Genomic DNA, 25,559 nt, shown 5'->3' with positions numbered 1-25,559 from the left:
GGTGGTTCTTGTGGAAAGAGAGGAATGCTCGTATCTTTGAAGGGAAGGCTAGATCTCCCTATTGGATTTATATTCAGTTGATAGCTGCGGTCATATCCTGGGCTCGAAGCCTTCCTCTGTTTCGTTTTGTTTCAGCTTTCGACCTCTGGGAAGGATGGTCAATCATATGCTTGGAATCGGCTACCAAAGTGAAAATCATCCCCTCCTGGATTCCTCCTCCTCCGGGGTCCCTGAAACTTAACTTTGACGGATCGTCTATCGGCAATCCAGGAATGGCAGGAGTAGGGGGGTTATGTAGAAACCACAAAGGGGAAGTCCTCTGGGCCTACTCGGGGCCTATCGGAGTGGCAGACTCAAACGAGGCAGAGGTCCGAGCCGTTCATAGCGGGCTTCTCTCGATGCCTCGTCTGGAGTGCGACAACATTATCGTCGAAGGGGATTCCTTAAATGTTATTCGCTGGCTTTCGGGTAACGCTTCTCCCCCTTGGCGATTTTTGCCTCTCTTAGAGGAAATTGAGGACAGAGCTAAGGGCTCATCAATAGTTTTTCGCCATGTCAGGAGATCAGCCAATGCGGAAGCAGACACCCTTGCCAAGAAAGGAGTCTTTCGGGCCGCGTTTGAGTGCTTTGACTATCTACCTCCTTGAATTATTGCACTGCTATCATTGTATTATCTTTGTTCCTTCAGGACCACCTCGGTTCTGTTTGTTAGGGTTATTAGGGTTTAAGCAGGATGCTTAAAGCATTACACCCAAGGTATCTAGTTTGGAATACCAAGTTTGTTGCCTCCAGCCCCTATATATAAAGATACACTAGGGTTAGAAGAGGTTAATGGGCTCCAGCCCAAATGGGCCCACTACACCTGGTCCATTACCTATTGGGCTTATATTAGAACATACATGGGTTATATGATATACCCAACAATCTCCTCCTATGTTCTACATATAGCACAATCCAATAGATAGATAATGTGATGTCCAAACAAAATTATTGAATCATCCATATCACCATATCAATAAAGATTTGTAATCCAACTGAAAACAAAAATACTTTAAAGAATAACCAAGAGTTTTAGAAATAATCTAAACTCAAACATAAGCAGTTTTATATGTAGGTGAACTATTTAATCAACGGAAAAGAAAATAATAGTTCCACTGCACTATAAGGATTCACTCATCAAGTAAGTCATCCTCATCAAGATCCAAATTGAGGCAATCTCCTCCATTTTCGCCAATTCCTGTAAATTATCAAATATGAATTTCATTAAAAAATGAATCCAATCATTTGTGTATTTTACTAAAAGTATCTAGTTCTACCAGAAGAACTTAGTACAATTTCATAATGGCTGAAAAATAAATATCAATATCAATAAGCATCAATGTCAAGTTTCAATCAAGAACCAGACCTAAACAGTTTTTTTACAAAGAACCATTCCATGTTTTCATTTGGAATGTTACAGGCATCATATCCAAATTGAGTTAAGCTGTATCATCAAGTTTGGAATGAAACAACCTTTCCCAAGAAGGACATGTCATCAAATGTGGAATGACATAAAGATAACTGTAAACATCATTGAAACATATCAAGTGCTTATCTTGGCCAAGATAGGGAGATTCGAAAAATTCAAAATAATATGAATGTAGGTTAAGACACGTTGTGGGACCCGATCCCGCGAGAGGGGTGGTGGCGCGAGAGCCGCCACGCACTATCTCTTGGTCTCTCGTACCCACGCGATTGGCGTGTGCCTTTTATTATTAATTTTAATTCATCTTTTATGTGAACTTGGGATCACTAAGGCAATCCGAATTCCACACAAAAGAGACTGACAGAGTCGCCACCTAGATGTGGGATCTAGGACCTATAATTAACCAGAAATCTAGACTCGCTACCTGGTTACAAGAATGGAAGGTATGGGGATTTATCCACCACATGCACCATTCCTGCCCGATAATCGGTCTTCAATTCCAAAAGTTAACTCTTTTAAATTCATTTTTAATGGCTCATTCAACTCTCTGTTAATGTGCTATCTATGTGACATGCATCCTATGATCTAATTTCAATGTGAATCCTAAATGTGTATCTTGATTTCTTAATTGGTTTGGATTCAATCTAAGTGAAAGTTCTCCTAAAATTCTAATTTCATGGAAAATCCTAAGTGATTTGATTGTTTCAACAGTTTTAAAAGTGATTAGCCCGAGTCCTCAGATGGTCTGGTATTCATCCAAAGAAGCCTACGTATCCCCGCCTCCACGAGAATCAAGGCAACGTAGTTCTTCGCGCCTATTCTAAGCTAGGATGCCTAAGACACCTAGACTTCTATCCTAGACTCGATCTAAAAGACCGAACCGGTTATTAAAGTTTCTTGTACGATTATTTAAATTTCAGTGAATTGTGGATTTTATGACACCCTATATGCCCTAACTAAATGCAGATTAGCCCTAAGCTAATGCAGGTGGTTCTTACAACCTATGTGTGACTAGGCTGTATTTCCTAAGGAAAACCAAGGGTGGACTAGCGTATCCTACTCTAGTCATCACTCGGCGATGTGGATCGCCAACTGACCGGACGGAGGCGCTCCTATAACTCTAGGACAGACCTCTAACTCTAAAACAAACACACAGCAAACAATCAATCAAACAACCTATCAAAAGAAAAACCCTAACTCTAAAATTCTCTATCGAGGAGAAACTCCTAACTCTAGAGGAAGGTCTTTTGAAAACAATATTTTAAAGGTTTTTGAAGAAGGTTTAAAACGTTTATTTACAAAAAAAGTTTGGCTGGACTTGGGATATAAATCCCAAGCTGCCCTACGTACCTCGTAAGAGGATCAAGCCAACGTAGTTCGAAACGAACTCTCAAACTACGCTTCTAAAAGAAACACTCACACTTCAGATTTTTTAAGGTTTTTTTATATTTTCAAATGTTTTTGATATTTTTAAAGTTTTCAAATGTTTTTGAGTTTTAAATTTCTAATGTTTTTGGATTTTAAAGCTTTTCCAATGCTCAGGACCTTAAAATATTTTTAATCTTAAAGGGAACACGCAAGTAATACCACAAACTAGGGCAAAGCCCTAAAGCAAAAAGGGGAAACCCCGAATAAGCAATTAGCGTCTCAAAGAGACAAACCACAACAAGAAAGATAGCGTCCCAAGAAGAGAGAAAACAATCCAAGATCCCAAGCAAGCAAAGCTCTAATAAGACTGAGTTAGCCTCTAATCAAAAGCGAAGTAATCAACAACTCTAAAGGAGAAACTCCGAACTAACAACCTTAAAGAGGGGAACAAATGAGTCAGAGACTCTCTAATACTACAACTTAGAGGAGGAATGAGTCAAAGACTCCCAAAAAACGCCAACAGAAGAACCAATGAGTCAAAGACTCCCTAGTAATACCACAAAAGAACGAATGAGTCAAAGACTCTCTAATAATACCTACTAAGAAAACGAAGTGAATCAAAGACTCTCTAAAAGAAAAGGAAACACGAGTCAGAGACTCCACTAACACCCACTAAAGGATAGATGAGTCAAAGACTCTCTAAAAGAAATGGAAACATGAGTCAAAGACTCCACTAACACCAACTAAAGATAAATGAGTCAAAGACTCTCTAAGAGAAAAGGAAACACGAATTTGAACATTTGGCAGAGGTAAAACACCCAGCCGGGCCGGACAGCTACCTAGCCCTAGGGTGCAACAAATGTGCAACCCAATACCCATAAGGGTAGGGGTATGAAGCCAAGCCGAGTAGGGTGTTCTCCCAAAACCAAACGGCGCACAAAGAGGACTAACGAGAGAATGAGACCGGGCGGATCTCCCAAACAAACACAAAGATGGGCTCCAAGTAACCTTATCATTGCCCTTGCAAGGGGGAAGCAAGGCTAAGACAACTAATTGACCAAATTAGTCTCTAATTAACAGAGGCACAAATTGAGGTGCAACCTCAGAGAGGATTCTACAAATGAGGCAAAGCAGACCTTCTTAAGGAATTAAGATGTGACAGAATTTAAGGTCCTTTAGAGATTTTAAGATGATTTTCAATTAATTTCGGATTTTCAATGAATTTTATCAATTTTAATCATATGAGTGATTTTACAAGTGAAGTTGTTGCAAACGAACTCAAAATGAGTTGAAACTTCTCCAGCAACAAGATATGATGAGATGTAACTTACTGGAATATTTTTATAGATTATTACATTAAACTCATATTTAATTTGGATTTAAAAATTAATTGACCAGATTGCAAAAATAACACAGAAACTACTAGAAATAGAAATCTAAATTCCATGAAATTTCTACAGTAGTAAGATATAAGTGAAAATAGCATGCTGTGAGATTTTCATGAATTTAGAAAACTATTTACTATCAGTTTCGGATTTTTCAAATGTCAAACCAGATTATGAATTAAGACTACAGCTCATATGAAACAAGATCAAAATCACTTGAAACCTTTACAGAAGCAAGAAGTATAGAATTTAAGACTACTGTAAAAATTTGGAGAATTGTATCTGTGATTTGACATCAGTAACAATTCTCCCAAAATCTGATAATTTTCAAAGAATGCGTAAAATAATATACCAAACAAAATCCAAAAATGCTCACAAATTCATGGTAGAATGTATCATTATCATATTATTTTCCCACGAAATTTCATTATTTTTGGAATCTGTTTAGTATATCTTTTAGTTTTCTTCGTTAAAAATCATACAAAAATCCGAAAATATACCAAATAATTCTAAACAATTCCGAAAACAGTGTACCTACCTGTGATGAGTTCCTCGCCGAATCCGAGAGCCGAAAAACTCGAAAATTCCGCCTCCGTGCGATCGCTTCCGCTTTCTTTCTCTTTTTGCTTCTTTTTTTGTTTCTTTTTCTTCTTTTCTTGTTTCTTTTCTTTTTTTTTCTTTTCAACCCCTCATAGCAACTTTGTTAGAACACATGATAGAAGAGAAATGAGTTCTCTCCTCCTTCTTACTCACCCTCATTGAACCATTTATAGCAAAGGAATGGGAGGGTGGTGGCCACCATTGTGGACTTATTCCATGGTAGGTGGCCACCATTGTGGACATATTCCATGGTAGGTGGCCACCATTGTGGACATTGAATTTTGACATGTGTGTGGCCCCATGCATGTTTTTTAAAGTTCTTTTGAGTAGGTAAAAGATAACCCAAATGGGTCCCATATGTGACCAAATTCCCAATTGTGCATAAAATCATATGCCCCACTCCAAAGTATGATCGGAACCGTTCATTTGATGGGCGACAATGTGATTTAATTTGTGCTCCGCTAATCAATCCTATGGGCTGATCCAAGCCATCCAATAGATCAAAATGTGAATGTGTTACCCCATTTTTAAATCACTCCTATTTGATGATCCGAACCGTCCATTTGATGGGCGACAATTGATGATCTTGACCGTTCAAATAGTGGGCTGCGATGTGATTTAATTTGTGCTCCACTAATCAATCCTATGGGCTGATCCAAACCATCCAATAGATCAAAATGTGAATATGTTACCCCATTTTTAAATCACTCCCATTTGATGATCCGAACCGTCCATTTGATGGGCGACAATTGATGATCTTGACCGTTCAAATGGTGGGTCGCAATGTAAATTGGTTGTGCCCCCTTAAATCATTCCTCTATGACGATCCAGACCATCCAATTGATGGGTCCCCTACCTAAGTAGGTTGTGTCCTCCTAAATCATTTCAATGGGCTGATCCGAGTAACTCAACCTGATGATCGAAACAAAATTGGTTGTTAAAACGACTTCTCTGAGATCTTGACCGTTCTCTTGATGATCATCTTTAGGTGTTGGATCGAAGTAGGTTCAAAACTCATTTTTCACTAAAACAATGTGCGGGCCACCCTGTTTGATCCAAATCTAAACAAATGCTCAAGACGGGCCCATCAATCGGATCCAAATTCTCTCTTGTTCGGATTCTTGGGAATAATCTCTCTCAACACTTAACGGAAAAGTGCGAAACATGGCGGAAATGATTGAACGGGATTTCGCCCAAGCATAGCGAACTTGGGTCCGGTCAAAATGGGGTGTCTACAGATGCCCCTCTTTGGCAAAGCATGTGTAACACACGAATGGCAAAGCTGAACAGACGACACATTTTGGCCGGCCCGAAAACAAAGTAAAACAAGTTTTTTTTTTGTTTTTAAAATGATGTTCATCAGGGTAAAACAACAAAATAGCACTACGAGACTGAAAGACTAGAAGCAAAAGGGAGATGACCTCTCACCGACCCTTAACTCGGCAATCACGACATCTCAATGAGATGGCCTCTCTCTAATACTCACAACTCAACTATTTAAATCAATACGCAAAGACTCTATTAAAGCAAACACAAACATACTCTGTTAAAATAAAGCTTTTAAGAAAACGAACCCAATGAAATTACCTCAAAGAAAGCAGACCACTATCGATGCAGACGTAAATCAACCCTTCAAAGAATATCAAATCAAATTACTCAAAGAGTATGTAACACTCATAGAGTCTCAAATCAAACACTCAGAGAGCTTCATAAAAATCTTTATACTCAAAGAGCCTCAACTACCCGAAGAGTCTGTAACACTCAAAGGGGCTTAACTACTCAAAGAGTCTCAAATTAACGCAAAACATTTATACTCAAAAAGTCTCAACTACCCGAAGAGTCTGTAACACTCAAAGGGCCTTAACTACTCAAAGAGTCTCAAATTAACGCAAAACATTTATACTAAAAAAAGGTCTCAACTACCCGAAGAGTCTATAATACTCAAAGGATCTCAACTACTCAAAGAGTCTTAAATCAACAAAGATCATTTATACTCAAAAAGTCTCAACTACCCGAAGAGTCTATAACACTAAAAGGATCTCAACTACTCAAAGAGTCTCAAATACATCACAAAAACATTTATACTCAAAGAGTCTCAACTAACACTCAAAGGATCTCAACTACTCAAAGAGTCTCAAATCAACAAAGATCATTTATACTCAAAAAGTCTCAACTACCCGAAGAGTCTGTAACACTCGAAGGGTCTCAACTACTCAAAGAGTCTCAAATCATGGCGAAACATTTATACTCAAAGAGTCTCAAATCAACACAAAAAAACATTTATGCTCAAAGAGTCTCAACTACCCGAAGAGTCTGTAACACTCAAAGGGTCTCAACTACTCAAAGAGTCTCAAATCAACACAAAAAACATTTATACTCAAAGAGTCTCAACTACCCGAAGAGTCTGCAACACTCGAAGGGTCTCAATTACTCAAAGAGTCTCAAATACATCAAAAACTATTTATACTCAAAGAGTCTCAACTACCCGAAGAGTCTGTAACACTCAAAGGGTCTCAACTACTCAAAGAGTCTCAAATACATCAAAAACTATTTATACTCAAAGAGTCTCAACTACCCGAAGAGTCTGTAACACTCAAAGGGTCCCAACTACTCAAAGAGTCTCAAACCAACACAAAACATTTATACTCAAGGAGTCTCAACTACCCGAAGAGTCTGTAACACTCAAAGGGTCTCAACTACTCAAAGAGTCTGAAATCAACAAAAACATTTATACTCAAAGAGTCTCAACTACCCGAAGAGTCTGTAACACTCGAAGGGTCTCAACTACTCAAAGAGTCTCAAATCAACACAAAACATTTATACTCAAAGAGTCTCAACTACCCGAAGAGTCTGTAACACTCGAAGGGTCTCAACTACTCAAAGAGTCTCAAATCAACACAAAACATTTATACTCAAAGAGTCTCAACTACCCGAAGAGTCTGTAACACTCGAAGGGTCTCAACTACTCAAAGAGTCTCAAATCAACACAAAACATTTATACTCAAAGAGTCTCAACTACCCGAAGAGTCTGTAACACTCAAAGGGTCTCAACTACTCAAAGAGTCTCAAATCAACACAAAACATTTATACTCAAAGAGTCTCAACTACCCGAAGAGTCTGTAACACTCAAAGGGTCTCAACTACTCAAAGAGTCTCAAAACAAATCAAAACATTTATACTCAGAGAGTCTCAACTACCCGAAGAGTCTGTAACACTCAAAGGGCCTTAACTACTCAAAGAGTCTCAAATCAACACAAAAATATTTATCGATCTTATATCGAGTTCATTGATAGCATAGCGATCTCCTGCCGAGAATAAATGGGAGTGCATGATCTTTGCTGAAAGCAAAACTCAAGTAGATTGATGAGATTTTTAGGTGCTGACTCTCTTTAACAGATGAAAAGCATTCTAATGAGGTTTGAAGGATGCAGGAGTAGATTATATACCCCGCTGGGAATTGAAGTTTATGAAACTTTGACTCCAAAAGAAACAACTTGATCAAGGGAATTCAACTCAAAGAGTATGTTCAAGCTTCTCTGGTTTCTATTTGCTAAGAATAGATATCCCAGTTATCATTGTGTAATATCTTTTATGACGCAAGTCATAAAAGATGCCCCTAGTATGATGTGCTTCCATGACAAGGTTTTAAGAAAGCAGAATTCTTTGGTATAATGGTAAGACCACCTTCACAAAGGCTGAACGTAAGAGTTCTTCATTTTGCTCAGTGCTTGAGGCTTTGATGTTTCAGGCAGGTCTGAATAACAAATCTCTTGCCCTTCTTTGATTCTTAAACCCGGATCTACTCTAGATTTTTCTTTACATTTCGGAAGGTGTACACCCATTCTCTCCAGTGCCAAACACTTTTGATTCTAAAAGAAAACAATGAGAAACAAGGAACAGACTCCTGAGGACTCTTTCAAAGAAGACTTACAATATTCATGGGACTTGACTAAATTTTGATTCACTCTTAAATCAAATGTGTTATTTTTAAATGGTAAGGTCAGCCACTCTTAGAGTAGTCTCAAAAACCATGCCAAAAGGCTCTAGTTTCCTCCATCAGGACATCCGTCATGGTTATACCCCTTCGGATTGCTCGGTTTTAATGCCCCTAGTTTAAAAAGGTGTCAAAGTAAGCCTTGCTGACACTATTCGGATTCCAGGATCCTGCCCTATAGAGGTTGCTTCTCGGTCTCCTTGATTTGTCTTTTCGGAAGAAGTCAAAATTAATGTCTTCCAAGTTTTCAGTCTAAAAGACCACTTATCTCAACTTTTGCTTTCCAAGCTTTCAGTCTAAAAGACTACTTATCTCAATTTTTGCTTGTACTCAAACTTAGGAATTCTACGTAACTGAGGAACTCCTTCTGCTTCTATTCAACTCAACTTTTCATGGGAAGTATTTGCCTCTGACTAGATTGTCTCTTCAAGTTTTCAATCCAGCATACCACTACCCTTACCTTCTGATAAGTCAATCATTTTGCTTGTTGACTTAGCAAGAAAAACGACTTTCACCTTTCTCTAGGCCGCCCTTTCGGGTTTTCAACCTAGCGGATCTTCAGACTCTCATTCTTTTCTTTCTGTTTTTCTTTTCATTCGCCTCGAACCTTTACTTGTTTCACCAGAAGGACTTTCTAGGTGGGCTCGGGTTCAAAAGGGTTAAATACCTAAGGTTCTAAGGATTTGGACCGAATCTGGTCTAGCCAGACTACCTACGTACCCCAAAAATGGAGGATCAGGTCCGCGTAGTTCGCTTAAGGATTTTTCAAAGAATGGTTTAGCATTTAGCTTCAAAATTTTGAAAAGGGATTTTATCCCAAGGTTTGACCGAACCTGAATTAATCAAGTTGCCTACGTACCCCTGAAGAAATGGGGATCAGGTCCGACGTAGTTCGGGTGCATAAATGCCCCGAGTTTATAATGTGTTTGAAAAGAAACATTGGCTTTAAATTGTTGGCCCAAAGGGTTCTCAAAAGGATTTTAGGATTTTGGCTATTAAGGCTCAAATGTCCAATGATGGCCTCCTGATGTATATGATGTACAAGCTCTTGAATGCTGAGGTTCAAAGACTTAGAATTTTTTTTTTTTTATCGAGGAGTCTGGCGGTTTTCTGGCAAAACTTCAACCACTGTGCTCCACTCTCATCTCAAAGATCTTGGATTTATGCTCAAGATTCCACAACTCCTTGTCCGAAAATCTTCTCTCAGTATTTCATCAGCTCCACAGGATGTCTGATGCTTATCTCTTTAAAATTTTACTCTTCAACTGGATGTCTAAAGCAGATGAAGTCTTGCTTTGCTCAACGACAGGGCATTCCCCTGGTTTATCCTTAAAGGATCAAGCAAGACTACCTCAAACCCCTCTAAACAGGTTTATCAATTCTTTGCGCTCCTTAGGAGATAAAGTTTTTCCAATCCATTTCTCCCGAATTTCGGATTTCGATACCACTATCAATGGCTTCGATTTCTTCTTTAAGTGGCTATGCTCGACGCTCTTCCTCTCGTTCGACCATCTTTCAGATCTCGAGGTGAATTTCGTCTGCATTCTCATCCGAAAAGGGGGTCTTTAGTTGTTTAAACATTAGATCTAAGAGTGAATCATAGAGTATCAAAGATACGAAATCAACCATTTTATTGAATTGAAGACTGTAAGTACATTGATGATTTTTGACACACCTCAATGGGCTCTTTATCAGTTCTGATAGAAAACAGAACACTGACTCTATATAAGAAAGACTGGCAGATATGACACTTCTCTCTTCTTCTTTTTTAACATCTACATAACTGAACTTTTTCAACTTAGAGAGAAGAAAGTTGATGTACACTCAATGAAAGATAAATCTAAAGACACAGGACACTTCTTCAAAGGTAGTGAACTGACACTGAAAGTTTATAGATGATACACCTTTCCCCATGATAATGATAACTATAAAGTTCAATCCCAGAGTAGGAATCCCAGAAAAGGCAACTCCACAAGGTCTAGGTTAAATGGGGCAACAAAAGGCTTATGCTGACAATGTGGGTAAAGCAATAGACTGATGTATCGAATGAATTCAGAAATGGTCAGTCTTTTGGAAGAAGGGCTTTTTGTTGAACACAGACTTTTGACTTAGAAGCAATCACACTATCTCAATAGTCATGGGATAAAAATTCTAAACAAATAGAGAAAAGAGTAATCTTGAAATACATCAACGGGTATGTTAATTTGGAAAGAATCCTCAATCTATTCCTTAAGGTGCTCTTTGGATATAACCGTTCTTCTTTTGGGAATGAAAGAGTCAGGAACGATAAACATCCCTAATCAAAATAAGTTTCGATCTCAGCAACGATCATGCACTCAAAGAATACAGGTAAGATCAAACTTCTCCATCAATGATTTCGATATGATCCAAGGGTAAAAGATATATGATAGGTAAACATTGATCAATGAAAAATCAATGGCTCAGATAATAGACCATGGCCATAAGAATGACAAAAGTAGAGTCCAGGGCCAGATCTAAAATCTGAATGATGGATATCAACAACTGTAGACCAATATGATTAGATCAAGATGAGATGAGATAGCATAAGATTGCTTTCAACGGATGGATCATGAATGACTAATCCTATGAGATCTTTGGAAATGAATGGGATTTACATCCTAACCCCAAAGGAAAAGTTTTTTTTTAATCTTCGCACATTTTATCAGTGTTACCTGAAGGCATCAATCCTAACCCTAATCTAGCGGAGTGGAGAGAGGATCTCGACTCATGACTTTGTTTGTGTACCTAGGACCGATCGTAGCCATTGAAAGATGGACTACGGCCTAATCTAGACACAAATGGGTAGGATATCCTAAACTAGGCTCACACACACAATTGGGTAAGATATCCTAAACTAGGCTCACACACGTGATGCACATGTGTTCGTATACTACATGCATGTGTGGGTTAATCTAGGGGTAAGGCCAAGAGTTCCCTTAGCGCGAATCTATGTTCGATATACTGTACCAGTGTCCGGTGTATCAGTACGTGAACAAGAGATCCGTTTACGTACCATAAAGGTACTAGGCTAAGGGTGGAATGCTTCTCTAGCACAGAGGCACCAGGTGATGAAATCCCAGTCAACCATGCTAGATAACACTCCGGGTTCCTAAAATAGGACGTGTGTGCATGTGAGATGCAGGGGTTTAGATGAAAGTGATGTAAGTGTGTGCAATAAGTTCGCGCAATCTATGATGCCTTCAGGTTTTGTTAGATTAAGTTTGAGTAAATGTGATGAGAAAATAAAGCATACAAACTAATCTAACAAGCATAAAAGAGATAGAGTTTTCATGAGCCAGTTGAAATAGATTCAAATGAGTTATCCTTTGGAATTGTAATGAAGTTAGGTTGTCCCCAGCAGAGTCGCCAGTCTGTGGGACCCGATCCCGCGAGAGGGGTGGTGGCGCGAGAGCCGCCACGCACTATCTCTTGGTCTCTCGTACCCACGCGATTGGCGTGTGCCTTTTATTATTAATTTTAATTCATCTTTTATGTGAACTTGGGATCACTAAGGCAATCCGAATTCCACACAAAAGAGACTGACAGAGTCGCCACCTAGATGTGGGATCTAGGACCTATAATTAACCAGAAATCTAGACTCGCTACCTGGTTACAAGAATGGAAGGTATGGGGATTTATCCACCACATGCACCATTCCTGCCCGATAATCGGTCTTCAATTCCAAAAGTTAACTCTTTTAAATTCATTTTTAATGGCTCATTCAACTCTCTGTTAATGTGCTATCTATGTGACATGCATCCTATGATCTAATTTCAATGTGAATCCTAAATGTGTATCTTGATTTCTTAATTGGTTTGGATTCAATCTAAGTGAAAGTTCTCCTAAAATTCTAATTTCATGGAAAATCCTAAGTGATTTGATTGTTTCAACAGTTTTAAAAGTGATTAGCCCGAGTCCTCAGATGGTCTGGTATTCATCCAAAGAAGCCTACGTATCCCCGCCTCCACGAGAATCAAGGCAACGTAGTTCTTCGCGCCTATTCTAAGCTAGGATGCCTAAGACACCTAGACTTCTATCCTAGACTCGATCTAAAAGACCGAACCGGTTATTAAAGTTTCTTGTACGATTATTTAAATTTCAGTGAATTGTGGATTTTATGACACCCTATATGCCCTAACTAAATGCAGATTAGCCCTAAGCTAATGCAGGTGGTTCTTACAACCTATGTGTGACTAGGCTGTATTTCCTAAGGAAAACCAAGGGTGGACTAGCGTATCCTACTCTAGTCATCACTCGGCGATGTGGATCGCCAACTGACCGGACGGAGGCGCTCCTATAACTCTAGGACAGACCTCTAACTCTAAAACAAGCACACAGCAAACAATCAATCAAACAACCTATCAAAAGAAAAACCCTAACTCTAAAATTCTCTATCGAGGAGAAACTCCTAACTCTAGAGGAAGGTCTTTTGAAAACAATATTTTAAAGGTTTTTGAAGAAGGTTTAAAACGTTTATTTACAAAAAAAGTTTGGCTGGACTTGGGATATAAATCCCAAGCTGCCCTACGTACCTCGTAAGAGGATCAAGCCAACGTAGTTCGAAACGAACTCTCAAACTACGCTTCTAAAAGAAACACTCACACTTCAGATTTTTTAAGGTTTTTTTATATTTTCAAATGTTTTTGATATTTTTAAAGTTTTCAAATGTTTTTGAGTTTTAAATTTCTAATGTTTTTGGATTTTAAAGCTTTTCCAATGCTCAGGACCTTAAAATATTTTTAATCTTAAAGGGAACACGCAAGTAATACCACAAACTAGGGCAAAGCCCTAAAGCAAAAAGGGGAAACCCCGAATAAGCAATTAGCGTCTCAAAGAGACAAACCACAACAAGAAAGATAGCGTCCCAAGAAGAGAGAAAACAATCCAAGATCCCAAGCAAGCAAAGCTCTAATAAGACTGAGTTAGCCTCTAATCAAAAGCGAAGTAATCAACAACTCTAAAGGAGAAACTCCGAACTAACAACCTTAAAGAGGGGAACAAATGAGTCAGAGACTCTCTAATACTACAACTTAGAGGAGGAATGAGTCAAAGACTCCCAAAAAACGCCAACAGAAGAACCAATGAGTCAAAGACTCCCTAGTAATACCACAAAAGAACGAATGAGTCAAAGACTCTCTAATAATACCTACTAAGAAAACGAAGTGAATCAAAGACTCTCTAAAAGAAAAGGAAACACGAGTCAGAGACTCCACTAACACCCACTAAAGGATAGATGAGTCAAAGACTCTCTAAAAGAAATGGAAACATGAGTCAAAGACTCCACTAACACCAACTAAAGATAAATGAGTCAAAGACTCTCTAAGAGAAAAGGAAACACGAATTTGAACATTTGGCAGAGGTAAAACACCCAGCCGGGCCGGACAGCTACCTAGCCCTAGGGTGCAACAAATGTGCAACCCAATACCCATAAGGGTAGGGGTATGAAGCCAAGCCGAGTAGGGTGTTCTCCCAAAACCAAACGGCGCACAAAGAGGACTAACGAGAGAATGAGACCGGGCGGATCTCCCAAACAAACACAAAGATGGGCTCCAAGTAACCTTATCATTGCCCTTGCAAGGGGGAAGCAAGGCTAAGACAACTAATTGACCAAATTAGTCTCTAATTAACAGAGGCACAAATTGAGGTGCAACCTCAGAGAGGATTCTACAAATGAGGCAAAGCAGACCTTCTTAAGGAATTAAGATGTGACAGAATTTAAGGTCCTTTAGAGATTTTAAGATGATTTTCAATTAATTTCGGATTTTCAATGAATTTTATCAATTTTAATCATATGAGTGATTTTACAAGTGAAGTTGTTGCAAACGAACTCAAAATGAGTTGAAACTTCTCCAGCAACAAGATATGATGAGATGTAACTTACTGGAATATTTTTATAGATTATTACATTAAACTCATATTTAATTTGGATTTAAAAATTAATTGACCAGATTGCAAAAATAACACAGAAACTACTAGAAATAGAAATCTAAATTCCATGAAATTTCTACAGTAGTAAGATATAAGTGAAAATAGCATGCTGTGAGATTTTCATGAATTTAGAAAACTATTTACTATCAGTTTCGGATTTTTCAAATGTCAAACCAGATTATGAATTAAGACTACAGCTCATATGAAACAAGATCAAAATCACTTGAAACCTTTACAGAAGCAAGAAGTATAGAATTTAAGACTACTGTAAAAATTTGGAGAATTGTATCTGTGATTTGACATCAGTAACAATTCTCCCAAAATCTGATAATTTTCAAAGAATGCGTAAAATAATATACCAAACAAAATCCAAAAATGCTCACAAATTCATGGTAGAATGTATCATTATCATATTATTTTCCCACGAAATTTCATTATTTTTGGAATCTGTTTAGTATATCTTTTAGTTTTCTTCGTTAAAAATCATACAAAAATCCGAAAATATACCAAATAATTCTAAACAATTCCGAAAACAGTGTACCTACCTGTGATGAGTTCCTCGCCGAATCCGAGAGCCGAAAAACTCGAAAATTCCGCCTCCGTGCGATCGCTTCCGCTTTCTTTCTCTTTTTGCTTCTTTTTTTGTTTCTTTTTCTTCTTTTCTTGTTTCTTTTCTTTTTTTTTCTTTTCAACCCCTCATAGCAACTTTGTTAGAACACATGATAGAAGAGAAATGAGTTCTCTCCTCCTTCTTACTCACCCTCATTGAACCATTTATAGCAAAGGAATGGGAGGGTGGTGGCCACCATTGTGGACTTATTCCATGGTAGGTGGCCACCATTGTGGACATATTCCATGGTAGGTGGCCACCATTGTGGACATTGAATTTTGACATGTGTGTGGCCCCATGCATGTTTTTTAAAGTTCTTTTGAGTAGGTAAAAGATAACCCAAATGGGTCCCATATGTGACCAAATTCCCAATTGTGCATAAAATCATATGCCCCACTCCAAAGTATGATCGGAACCGTTCATTTGATGGGCGACAATGTGATTTAATTTGTGCTCCGCTAATCAATCCTATGGGCTGATCCAAGCCATCCAATAGATCAAAATGTGAATGTGTTACCCCATTTTTAAATCACTCCTATTTGATGATCCGAACCGTCCATTTGATGGGCGACAATTGATGATCTTGACCGTTCAAATAGTGGGCTGCGATGTGATTTAATTTGTGCTCCACTAATCAATCCTATGGGCTGATCCAAACCATCCAATAGATCAAAATGTGAATATGTTACCCCATTTTTAAATCACTCCCATTTGATGATCCGAACCGTCCATTTGATGGGCGACAATTGATGATCTTGACCGTTCAAATGGTGGGTCGCAATGTAAATTGGTTGTGCCCCCTTAAATCATTCCTCTATGACGATCCAGACCATCCAATTGATGGGTCCCCTACCTAAGTAGGTTGTGTCCTCCTAAATCATTTCAATGGGCTGATCCGAGTAACTCAACCTGATGATCGAAACAAAATTGGTTGTTAAAACGACTTCTCTGAGATCTTGACCGTTCTCTTGATGATCATCTTTAGGTGTTGGATCGAAGTAGGTTCAAAACTCATTTTTCACTAAAACAATGTGCGGGCCACCCTGTTTGATCCAAATCTAAACAAATGCTCAAGACGGGCCCATCAATCGGATCCAAATTCTCTCTTGTTCGGATTCTTGGGAATAATCTCTCTCAACACTTAACGGAAAAGTGCGAAACATGGCGGAAATGATTGAACGGGATTTCGCCCAAGCATAGCGAACTTGGGTCCGGTCAAAATGGGGTGTCTACACACGTCTACACAGTCTTTAACCCCATCTCCCCCACAGTTTTGAATATTCGATCTTTGTTCAGTCCCTTCGTAAGAGCATCGGCCATATTATCCTTCGATCTCACATCAACCAAAGTGATAATACCTTGTTCTAGAAGATAATTCAGCGTGGCATGTTTCAGCCTGACATGTCTCCTCTTACCATTAAAGAGTGAGTTTTTCACAATCGTAATTGTAGCTTGATTATCACAGAACAAACTTAAAGAGTTAATCTTTAAATGGGTCAATGGAATGTCCATGATCAGATCTCTTATCCACTCTGCTTCATCTCCTGTAGAAGCTAAAGCATAAAGTTCTGATTCCATAGATGACAGAGCAATACAAGTCTGTCTCTTTGACTTCCATGCAACAGCGGCTCCACCCAGTGTAAAAACATAACCACTGGTAGATTTACTGTCTCCTAATTCTGATCCCCATGATGCATCAGAATACCCTTCCAGGATAGGAGGATGGCCAGTATAACATAGAGCATATCCTTGAGTACCCTTAAGGTATCTCATCAGCCTCATAAGGGCATCACAGTGCTCATGGCCAGGATTACTAGTGAAACGACTCAGCATGCCAACTGTAAAGGCTATGTCTGGTCTAGTGCAACTCATAGCATACATGAGACTACCAATCAGTTTAGAATAATCTAACTGATTCATACTGTCTCCTCCATTAGAGATCAGCTTCTTGGTATAATCAAATGGTGTCTCAATCGGTTTACACTCACTGTATCCCCATGTAGAAAGTAGTTTTTCAATATAATGGGCTTGGCTAAGAGTAATCCCTTGCCTTTCAAAACTTACTTTCATACCAAGAATGGTGTCAACCACACCAAGATCTTTCATGTCGAATTCTTGAGCCAAAGTGGTTTTCACGTCACTCACTACAGAGAGATCGGAACCAAGAATCAACATATCGTCTACATACAAACAAATAATCGCAACCTTATTCGACACAGAACGATAGTAAAGGCATTTATCTGAATAACTGGTCTGAAAACCAAAGCTCTTTACTACCTTGTCAAATTTTTGATGCCACAATTTAGGTGCTTGTTTAAGACCATACAAAGATTTGTGTAGCTTACAAACTCTGTTCTCGAAACCTTGCATGACAAACCCTTCAGGTTGGTTCATGTAGATTTCCTCTGTGAGGTCTCCATTAAGGAAAGCCGTTTTTACATCCATTTGATGCACAACATACTTCTCAATAGAAGCCAAAGCAAGAAGAATTCTTATCGTTGCCAAATGACAGACCGGTGAGTAAACATCAAAGTAGTCTATCCCACTGACTTGAGTATAGCCCTTAGCTACTAAACGTGCTTTATACCGAGCTATGGATCCGTCAGGATTAAGTTTCTTCTTCAAAATCCACTTACAGCCCACAGTCTTAGCCCCTTTTGGCAAATCGACTAGCTGCCAAGTTTGATTTTGTAGCAGAGAGCTCATTTCATCATCAATGGCTTCTGCCCACAACAAAGAGTCCCTAGATCTCATCGCTTCCTTATAGGTTGATGGATCATTCTCGACATGGTAGGTCACAAAGTCCTCACCAAAGTTCTTGGGTACTCTATCTCTTGTAGAAACCCTTAAAGGTTCTGATGTAGAAATCAGTGTAGGACAGGTGTCAGAAGTATTCTGTTCAAACTCTACATGCGATTCTGTAACCATCTCAGTATCGCCAGGTAGGTTCAAACCATGATCTCTGAGAAATTTATTCTCAAAGAATACTGCATCTCTAGATTCTATAACCAAATTGGTAGATAGATCCAAAAACCGATCAGCAGCACTATCTTCTGCACCACCTAGATAAACACAAGTGTTTGTTCTAGGTCCTACCTTAGGTCTCCTAGGGTCTTGTATCCTCACATAAGCAATACAACCCCAAGTCTTAAGAGTGTCATATCTACAAGGATGTTTATGCCATAACTCATAAGGAGTAGTGGTCAACTTAGAGTGGTGTACTCTATTCAGGATGTGATTTGCAGTTAAAACTGCTTCTCCCCAATAGCTAGTAGGCATGCCAGCTGTCAATAACATAGAGTTTAACATTTCAGTTAACGTCCGGTTCTTACGTTCAGCTATGCCATTAGATTGAGGTGAGTAAGGAGCAGTAGTTTCAAGTATTATGCCCTGAGAGGCACAGAATTCCTTGAACTCTGTCAAAGTGTATTCTCCTCCTCTATCACTCATAAATCGCTTAATTTTCAAGTTCAATTGATTTTCAACACGATTCTTGAAAATTTTAAATTTATCAAAAGCTTCATCTTTCGATTTTAGGAGATAAATATGACAATATCTAGAAAAATCGTCTATAAATGTGATTAAATACTTCCGACCACCTCGAGTAGTGAAACTTTTAAAGTCACAGAGGTCAGAATGTATTAACTCAAGAAGTTGTGTGCTCCTAGAAACCGAACGAAAAGGTTTTCTAGTGATCTTGGTTTGTGCACACACTTCACACCTGTCAAATCTAATCGATGTATCTAAAGGTATATTATAAGTTTTAGCAAGTGTGACCATTTTCCTATAGTTCACATGTCCCAATCTAGTGTGTAACAACTTAGGATCAATCAAAGTGGAACTAACCTGACTAACGGTTTCATTTGCTAAACTCAGTCTATACATACCATCGATTAAGAAAGCACAGCCAAAATAATAAGAGTTAACAGTTAAAGTTACTCTACCACCCAAAAAAGATGAACACATGCCAGCATTGTCTAAAAGACTAATAGAAATTAAATTCTTTTGAATAGCAGGAACTACTTTAACATTTTTTAAAGTGAGTATTTTACCTGAAGAAAGGACCAGGTTCGCAGTTCCAGTGTGAGTCACCTGTGCCTCAGCTCCACTAGCCACTGTAACGGTCTCTTTCACGCCAACGGCATCCGTAAGAAGTTTCTTTGAGTTGCAAACATGGCAGGTGGCTCCTGTATCTAACCACCAGTCTGAAGAAGTACTGGCCTTACCATTTCCTAACATGGCAATAAAACTCTTAGGCGCAGCACTGCCCACCATCATATGAGCTTCCTTTTGTGGTGTGTCAGATTTAGCCTTCTTAGGTTGTTTACATTCTGCAGCAAAGTGACCCCATTTCCCACAGTTGTGGCACTTGCCCTTCTTTTTCTGAAAGATAGTCTTTTTGGCCTCCAACTTGGGATGTTCACTTTTAGGTGACTTGGATTTCCGAGGAAATTTCTTGGGATATTGTGGACCCCGATCCGAGAGAGGCGGCGGTGGGGGACGTGCCCCCACGCGCTAACACAGTCTCTATGGATCATCCACGTGAATGGAGAGCTCTACCAAGGAACTCTCGAAAGAAGTGCCCCTCACAACATGAGTGGCGATACAAAGGTGAGATACCTCTCGATTCGGGGACTAGCCCAGATTCGAGGCGTACCTTAAACAAAGAAGAGTCGCCATCCAAGGAAAATAGGCAAATGGGCCCTGGATCCCATACTATGCTCTGTTGCAACGGATAACCAGAGATATAAAAGAAGGTTCGTGCCTGGTTACGAATTCGGAAGGTCTAAAGAGCACCTCATCCGCCCAAGTGTAAACACCTGGTCTCTTATGCCATTTATTTAATAATTTTGAAGAGTTTTGGGCGAAAGTCATAGGAAATGGGAACGAATATCTCCGAGAAGACGTCTATCTAATCATGCATATCTCAGAGATGAATAATAAGCACACATAAAAGAAATGAAAGAAGTGTCGCCTAAGAAATAACTAGGTTATGAGTGTCATACCTAATTAGTGTCTGAGTTCTGGTGTGCAAACACATGCATGCTACAGCTAAAGGTATAGGATCTGTACATGAAAGTAAGAGAACACAGCAAAGTACACAACACAATTCAATTCTATACATGACTGGACAAAAATGAGTCCTAACTCTAATGCGACCTGACTCGGACCAAGATGGCCGTCCATCCCAGCTGCTCTACGTATCCCGGCCTCGGGAAGAATCGGAGTCAACGTAGTTCGATGCCCTATTCTAACTACGATGTCTAACCATCTAGAACCGCTATCCTAGACTCGATCCACTAGACTCGACTGATTTTTAAAGCTTTTTACACGATAGCTTAAGTTCAGGTGAATTGTAATTTTTAAGACTCTATATGCCTTAACTAATGCAAGTTGATTAGCCTTAAGCTAATGCAGGTGGGCCCTACATCCTATGTGTAACTAGGCTGTGCATCCTAAAGAAAACCATGGGCTGACTATATGCTTTCTAGTCTAGCCATCGGTTCGACTAGATGTCTAACCGATCAACTTGAAGCCTCCTAACTCTAGGGACACTCACACGACTGGACACACCATATCAACAAATCAGGACAGACTCCTAACTCTAAAACACCCTAAATATCTAGGACAGACTCCTAACTCTAGAGGAAGATCTTTTTGAAAAAGGTTTGAATATTTTTGTAATTTTGAAAGATGTGAAATGTTTATTTTTAAAGGTTTGGCTGGACCTGGGATTTGGATCCCAAGCTGCACTACGTACCCTGTTGAAAGGGATCAAGCCAACGTAGTTCGGAAAGAAATTCCTAACTACTCCTAATGACTCAAGATTTTTGAGATTTTTGGTTTTTTAGATGTTTTGAATATTTTTGAAATTTTTGAATGTTTTTGTTATTTTTGACACAAGAGGACAGAATCCTATCATCATAAGGGGCGGACAGACTCCTGATATCCCGCAAAGGTTGGACAGCATCCTATGCTTTGCGGGGGAAAAAATAGACAGAAACATGACTCTGCAAGGGTTGGACGGCATCCTATGCCTTGCAAGAGCTGATAGAAAAACACATGATTTGATGAGAGGTTGGATAGAATCATAACCCCTATGATGATAGGACTGACTCCTGAAAGAAAGACTGACTCTCTAGCTAAGGACTGACTCCTATGCTAATGGAAAAGACTTTCTGAAAGATAGACTCTCTAGCTAATGGAGTAGACTCAAAATTAAAAGCTCTATAAAATGAGAGAAAGAAGCTAATGAGACTAAGCTAGTCTCCTAAAAGAGAGATGACAACTGATGCTTATGAGACATGGCCTGTCTCCTATGAAAGAGAAAAACAAATACGGGTGCTAGTGAGACTGGACAAGTCTTCAAAAAGAGAGGGGTTCCAGATATCTCTTTCATTGCCCTTGCAATGAATGAGGACCTAAGATTTAATGAATATACATCTAAAGACTTGGGCAAGTCTTTTAAATGAGAGAGGGGAGTGCTACTTGGACTAAGTGAGTCCCCTAAGGATGGGCTTGGGCTAGCGCCTTCATCGCCCTAGCGATGATAGGATAAATGTCTAAGAATCTTATACTAATCTCTAATAAGAGAGGTAATAACCAACAAGGGTGGTCTACTAATAAGTCTCGATAAGTTTCAAAATAAGAGGCAAGTAAAATATAAAATGCAAACCAGAAGATATCTAAACATATTATACCATGCCTATGCATATTAGAGGAGGAAATACATTTCTTCTCTCAAGGAAGAAAAAAACACAAAACATTACTTTCTGCAGCCCAATCGACCGGCCTAAGTAAAACTTCTAAAAAAACACCTGAAATCTAATTTACATTTTTCTTCCTCAGGAACTCCAAATCTGAAAAAATGGTAAACATAAAAGTTGTTTATTAAACGTATAGGAACAACTTTTTAGTTTACCACTTTGGTCAATTTTCACCGTCAACACCCCGAAATTACCATTTTCTCCTCTGCTGTCAGAAAGTGGGCTTCCACTCACATTAGAAACAAAATTTGAATTTAACGCTTTATACACTTAGAATTGGAAGTTTTACAAAACATAAAAATTATTTTCAAAAACATCCCCTAAAACTTTCATGTTCGGATCCCCAGCCAATTCCGGCAGTATGTGACCGGAAAACAAGAAACCACCCATTTGAACCCACTTTTCAACAAAAAAACTTGAAATGAGCATAACTTACTCAATTCTTATCCAAATTTAGCAAAATTTATATGTATTCCTATCTATGGGAAAAGATCTACAACTTTCTAGTTTGTCTATCTGGATAATTCTGGGCTTAAACACCCCAAAAATATGAAAGTTCAGATTTCCAGCACTATATCCTAAAAACTGGAAACTGAAAATTTAACTTTTGATCTTCTTCCTCTCTTTTTTTTAAATTTATAATCTTAAGTCCCCATTTTAAAATAATTTGGTAACCCATAACTACTAATTACTCAATGAAAATCATTATGCTAAATGTAGATATAATAAAAGTTTCTAAGTGAATATGCTAAAGACTTCGAATAAAACAGATTTAATGAGTTCAGGATCAGTTGGGAACAAGATAAGCTTACTAATGAAATATTCAATGGGCAGCTAACAAAATCATTTTACCTTACAGAATTAATGAGTTTAAAAGCATTCAATTAGCATCCAATAAGAGTGAATCTAAAAGCATTCAATTAACAGCCAGCAAGAGTGATCCTAAAAAATTATCTATTGAGATAAGACTCAATAACGAAATATCTTACAGAATTATACTAACCTGATATCAGATCCTAACTATATAAAATTCTAAAGCTGAAAGGATTCAACCTAAACTCTCAAGAAAAGAATTCCTTCAATGGAAGCTATCCCCATTCATTTTGTAGTCTAATCTATATGATAACCATAAGATATTTTGCACTGATTATGATGCTATATAATTCTAACGAACAGAAATTGGAATTAGAAATTCTACGCTACACTAATCAAATATTAAAAATGAAATAACTAAAGGGTTAAAACACTACCTGTTGAGAAACATTACCAACATTTGAGTGCTCTTCGAATTTTTTATGTCAAATATGATCGCATAGATCCAATTTAGCATCATCACTTTGCTGCCAATGTGTTAAATTGCTAGCAGGAACTGATTCTCAAGATAATGGATTGGTCGGATTGCCGGCGAATCATCTCTGGAGTAATCGGTGGATGAAACTCTGAACTCTTAGGATGGGAAACCCCATTGTCACCCATACTCCCAAACATCAGTGTATACAAACATTCTCCCATGCTCCCTCGTTTCTCTGCTCTCTGATTTTTCACTAGAATCTCTCAAATCTCTTTTAATCCCTATCAACTTCAAATCTCTGTGTTATGCTCCAACGAACATGTAGAAATCTTCATAAAAGATTAGATCTTTTCTACAAACTCTCTCTCTAGCTTTCTTTACTTTCAATTTCTTGGATCTCTCCCTTTAATTTCTAATCAAGGAATCTCTCTTGCTCTTTTGTTTGTCAAATCTCTAACTACTAGTTCAGCTCCCACTCTCTGCAGATTTTTGGGTCATGGAGCTAACTTCAATGGCAGCCAGAAGATGAATTCGACTTTAAAGGTTATGTTGCTGAAAAAGAAACTTGGTCAAATTTGACGAAAGCTGACCGGAATTCGGTAAGTTCTCGTCGGAATTAATGGAGTTTTGCTGGAGTTAGGGTTTGACCTTAAAAAAAATGAAGTAGATTTGAGGCTCTAAGGTGTGGGTCTTGATCTTTGATGAGGGAGAGATGGAAGAGGAGGTAAATGATAACGGCAAGGAAAGATCACGATCGGAGCTCTGGCGGATTGACCGGAGAAAAACTTGAAAATGCTCAGATCTAGAATTTTGTAAGCTTCAAATGAGGAAAATCAAGGTTCTAGTGAAGATAATCTTGGTGTTCAAGGTACAGGAATGAAGAAGATGACTTTAACAAGGTAAAAACAAGGATTTGATTTGCCGGATTCCGGTGAGTATCGTCGGAGAAGATGAAGAGCCGACGAAAATTCCTTTCTTTTCTCTCTCTCTGTTAAAACAAGAAAATGAGATCTCTTTTTTTTTTTTTGTAAAAAATGAACTTAAATCCTTTTTTATAAGAATTTTTCGAAGTGATATTGGCACTACCACCTGATGAGCGCACGGTTTTACTCGAAAAAGTGATGGGCGCACGCCCGAATCATGTCTTATTCGGCCATACACGTCCTTTCAAGGATAAATTCGCCCCCCTAACCGGATAAATTCAACCCCCTTTCTGGTTTACACTACGGACACCTCTTTGGTTCGTTCGCTAGGCAAACGCACTCGGATTTTGACGAAATTTTACAGGGAGCTAGATGGGATCCTACCCTAGCTTAGGGTGAAATTTGGGATCCTAATTCATTCATTTGATGGGGTTTTGATCAAACATGGGAGGGTTTAGGGCACGGTCAAAATGGGGTGTCTACAGATGCCCCTCTTTGGCAGAGCGTGCTTGTCGCGCGAGTGTCAAAGCTGAACAGACAACACATTTTGACTGGCCCAAAAATGATTGGAGAGAAAGAAGAATGAAGGAGATGATTTTGCGAATATTGGACTTTTGGAAGGATCAGATATCTCAGGGGTTTTAAATGGAAGTGATGCCTCAGGGGTTTTAAATGGAAGAGATGCCTCAGGGGTCCTCATTTGGAAAGGTTGCCTCAGGGGTCTTGAAATGGAAGGGTTGCCTCAGGGGTCTTCATTTGGAAAGATTTTGGTATTTCTCAGATTTCTACGCTCAGGGCGGATGCTTTCAAAGAGAAAAATTGGATCTACGCTTGGAGCGGATGTTTTCAAGAAAAAAATTTGGCTTTACACTCGGGGTGAATGCTCTTCAAGAAAATAGTTCCTACGCTCGGGGCGAATGCTCCCAAAGAAGAAACTTTGGTTCTACGCTCGGGGCGAAATGTTTTCAAGGAAATATTAAATTTTACGCTTGGAGCGAAAGCTTTTAAAGATACAAAATGATTTTACGCTTGGAGCGAATGCTTTCAAAGATACAAAATGATTTTACGCTTGGAGCGAAAACTTTTAAAGATACAAAATGATTTTACGCTTGGAGCGAAAGCTTTTAAAGATACAAAATGATTTTACGCTTGGAGCGAAGACTTTTAAAGATACAAAATGATTTTACGCTTGGAGCAAAAACTTTTA

At 38.7% G+C, this 25,559-nt stretch overlaps 1 long non-coding RNA gene across 1 annotated transcript; it reads right to left on the bottom strand.

Annotated features, from left to right (window-relative positions):
* Positions 1-976: 976 nt before the first annotated feature.
* Positions 977-24,624, bottom strand: LOC143851745 (uncharacterized). Its single transcript, XR_013236490.1, has 2 exons — positions 23,389-24,624; positions 977-1,237 (listed from the first exon to the last, which is right to left on the bottom strand). It is a non-coding gene; the product is annotated as an uncharacterized LOC143851745 (long non-coding RNA).
* Between the last annotated feature and the right edge of the window lie 935 nt (positions 24,625-25,559).

Source organism: Tasmannia lanceolata, unplaced genomic scaffold (assembly GCF_043159265.1).
Source record: "Tasmannia lanceolata isolate RefF3 unplaced genomic scaffold, GAP_Taslan_0.1 ptg000018l, whole genome shotgun sequence".
Lineage (NCBI taxonomy): Eukaryota > Viridiplantae > Streptophyta > Magnoliopsida > Canellales > Winteraceae > Tasmannia > Tasmannia lanceolata.
Note: the sequence above shows the minus strand (reverse complement) of the source record. Positions and strands in the feature narration are given on the sequence as shown.